A 4,138-nucleotide genomic window follows, 5' to 3' on the forward strand; every position below is an offset into this window, starting at 1 on the left:
TAAGAGGAAGTTATTTGAATGACTGTTGGGTCAATATGTGTGGTAACATGAAAATGTGTGACCTTTCAAAATGCGTCACAATTACTCATAACAGCTAGACTATCAAAAACAATATGAGCATGGTGATATTTAAGCTGTGGCGATATATTAATAATTCATACTAAGATCACAGCCCCAGTTCCAGCATCACTAAATAACACGTGTGATTATCACAAGTTTAAATTATCTGGTTAGGCTTATAATAAAGAGACTATTGATGAGATTTGATTTGATATGTTTGCTAAGTTTTTATTTTTTGTGAATTCCATTTAGCTTTTCACAGTTGGCTGTATGTGTAAACAGCATCAGTCCTGTGGAAAGAAATAAAGAGTGTGATGTTTTTGTCTATGTTGTGTTTAGGAGAGAGACAAAGAGAGAGAATCGGGGTTCCCCCTCCTCTACTCTGAGATCAGCCTGTGTGAGTGGGTCTATTGCATGTTTCCACTCCTCTTCTTCGACACCTTTTACCTTTGACATTTAGGCCAACTCCCCACACACTCTTCCCTCAGCGGATGCTCCTTGCAAGGGGCCACAGTAAAACACACAGTCCCCAGCGACAGGGGATTTCCCCTGGTGATGTACGCATGTTGTGTGTATGTGTGTCTGTCTGTCCACTTCCAGGGGACTCCCAGAGTTACAGACAGAGGGGGAGGAACAAAGCTGACAGTGAAAGTCTAAATAGCAAATCATCAAAAATGTTTGTTTTCATCTGTCTGCCTCTGTTTGTGTGTGTGTGTGCGTGTGTGTGTGTGTGTGTGTGTGTGTGTTAGGCTCAGGAGGACTCAGGTGCCTTTCGTTTTAATCTAATCCAGGAAGTTTGTCAGCAGGAGAGGAAGCCGGCGGGGAGCTCCGTTCACTTCTTACCTCCTGCATCTTTTTTAAAGGCGGCGTGATCAGCACATCCTGACGGCTCGGAGGATAAAGGCCTATTTTTCTACAACAGACATCTTGACTTGTCATAGTAGGAAAAGCACAGGTGTTACTAATAACATAAGCCGTGACCGAACAACAGTGAGCCAGCTCAATACCAGGGGCCAGATGCATAAATGACGTGTACGCACAAAAACCAAACGTGCGCCTTTTCCAAAACAGTATAGTTATAAGCAGAGAATATGCGCACATCACACATTACTCAGAGCAGGCGCACTCATGATAAGTACGAGATAAGATATAAATTGATAAAAGGCGAACATTGGTTTTAGGATGTTTGCCAATTTGACTGATTGCAGTTTACACAGCAGTCTGTAAAATGTCAATTAAAGGCACATTTATAGAGTTCATTTGAAATTATTTATGAGTGATACATTTCAGCATTATTTTTATTTACATTCATCTTCCTGATTGTGATTGTGATAGTTTCATTTAATTCTGTGAAGCATTTTGTAAAGTCAGTTTCAACATAAGACTGACTTTTAATGATCAGTATGATTGAGATTTTACTGAAGTAATTAATTAGTAATACAGATGCCACAAATATCCAAAGCCGTGCGTAATGACGGCTGCTCCGGCACTGTTTGAGTATCTCACTGATGTGATACAGATGCTGAAATTTGTCTTTCTTTACCGTATTTAAGGGTGTTTCTACATCCATTTATGGTGAACTGTGGGTATGGAAATGAGGCTTGTGTCCGTGCGCTCAGCACTGCAGTAATGGAGATTTATAAAACAGAATCAGACGGACGCACGCCTTTATAAATCTGACAAAAAGAATACGTATGCAAATTTCCGTCTGTGTACGTACACACAGTTTAAGTCATGAATCTATACAGAGTTTTATTCATGTGGCCCCTTGACTCTGATACTGAAGCAGCTAAATGGAATTCAGCCATCATTCATTTTATCATTCACAATTGTGCTTTTACTGTGACATGTCAACATTTCTGTGTAAAAAACGCTGCAAACATGCAGGTCTCCCATTCACATGTACACATTTTGATATCATCAGTCTTAAAGGAATCGTTTTACATTTCTGAATGGATTAGGATTTAAATGTGTGTGTGCGCATATGTATTTGTGTATGTGTGTGTGTTCTAATGGGACCTCTAATTAAGACTCCGGGGATATCTGCTATCTGTCAGCACTGATCGATCGGCCCGGAGACTGACAGCTCACTATGTGTGTGTGTTTGTGTGTGTGTGTGTTTGTGTGTGTTTGTGTGTTTGTTTGTGTGTGTGTGTGTGTGTGTGTGCGCAAGCGCGCAGGCAAATTTGATTGTGTGCGTTTCAAGCTTCGAGCAGAGCTCTCGGCGTCCTGGTCAGGTTATTCCACTTGTCACTCAGAGATGTCACTGTCATAGAAGTAGGGTTAATTTGCACTCATATAGTACAAACTCACGCCAGTGCAAAAACGGTGGGGTTGGTCCTTTTTTCTGTATGCTGATCAAACACAGAGACGTCCTTTCCCACTAAAAGTGTTTTGTGTCCCTAATTCCTAAAATTTGTGTTTTAGTCATAGGTTGTAAAAACAATGGACAGATTTACCGTGATGTCACCCATTGGTTTATGAACCCAAGATACAAGATGCCAAGATGGCATCAAATCATTCCAACTGAGTTTCTCGTCTGGCGGATAAACCAAAAAAGTGCCTCTGGGTTTATTTCTGCAGTATGCACCCCTATGAATATGCACAGTAGTGTTTGTCCTGCTGACCCCCCCACCCCCCTGAGTTCCCACTCAGCTTAAAGAATTTACATTGTGATGATGTCCCATATTTTTAAAATGTTTTTCTCAGCTCAAGAAAAGTTTTACAATAACAAGACCTCCATGGATCAAAAATTCATTACAGAGAGTCATAATTGAATTTGTTTTAGGTTTGAGGTGTCTGTCAACAGTTTTACAGCCGTTTCTTTTACTACTATCTACAAGAGAAATGCATTTTGAAGTCCCAAGTTTGGCATTTCAGCTGTGACCAGCTTGTTTTTTTTTTTTGTTTGTTTGTTTATTGAGCCAGAAGTGACCATACATGGGGACAAGAGGATGGCAGAACGAGGGGCAATCTGACTGAGAAGCTGAAGACACAATCGTCAGACAGCCCATCATTTTAAACAGGTAGGTTATTTAAAAATCACCAATAGTTGTCATGAAAATTGAAATTAGCAATAGAGACCAAAAATGTTTATTTCTGCTGTAAAGTTGGGCACTTTACCATGGCTCTCTATGAGGATTTAATCTGTTTTGGAGCCAGCCTCAAGTGGCCATCAGAGGAACTACAATTTTTGGCGTTAAGTTAAGAGGCAGTCACCCATTAAAATTAAAAATAAGAAAAATCTTTTAAAAACAAAAAGGGTGAGGGGCGTGCCAGGGAAGCTTGCCCAGGGTGCTGAATGTGCTAGGTCTGGCACTGTAGACAGCTTTTAATTCTTTGATTGAGTTTGAATTTTGTGTAATGTCACATCATAGATTTATTTGTCGTCGTGTGTTCAACATTGTGCACTCCACACTCACTCTGAACTTTACTCTGGTGCACTTTTTTTTCTCCCTCTCCCACACACAGAAACACAGACAAACATGCGCACACACACGCACGCACACACACACACACACACACACACACACACACACACACACAGAAAGAGCTGTTCGCAATTTCACTACTACAGTTACTATCAAACACCTGACTGTCTGAGTGAGTGTGTGTGTGTGTGTGTGTGTGTGTGTGTGTGTGTTCATGCTGTTGTGCAGGTGGACGAGTGAGTGATGGCAGTGACAGTATAGACGGCATGTGCTGTGAAATGTCACCATGGCGATCGATGATGTTTAACGAGGCTGGAGGCTGATCTGGACCTCATGCTAACATGAAGCTGTCCTCTCTTCCCTCTTCCTCCCCCCTTCTCACTCTCCTAATCCCCCTCTACTCTCTGTGAGAGCCCAAGGGTCCCTCGGGAGAGAGGCGAGGCCTTTTACCTGTCAAGAGGCTTTTGTGTCTGACCAAATACACGCACACACAAAAGCGCACACGTACACACACACACGTATTCTAAATAAAATCATCTCAAATGGGTCTTTTGTTTACTTTTAGAAAGTCTTGAAACACTAGTGATTTGGGTTTTTGTGCATTTCCTGTAGATAAAAAAAAAAAATCAAAACACAGGACGCAGTCG

Source organism: Plectropomus leopardus, chromosome 7 (genome assembly GCF_008729295.1).
Source record: "Plectropomus leopardus isolate mb chromosome 7, YSFRI_Pleo_2.0, whole genome shotgun sequence".
Classification (NCBI taxonomy): Eukaryota; Metazoa; Chordata; class Actinopteri; order Perciformes; family Serranidae; genus Plectropomus; species Plectropomus leopardus.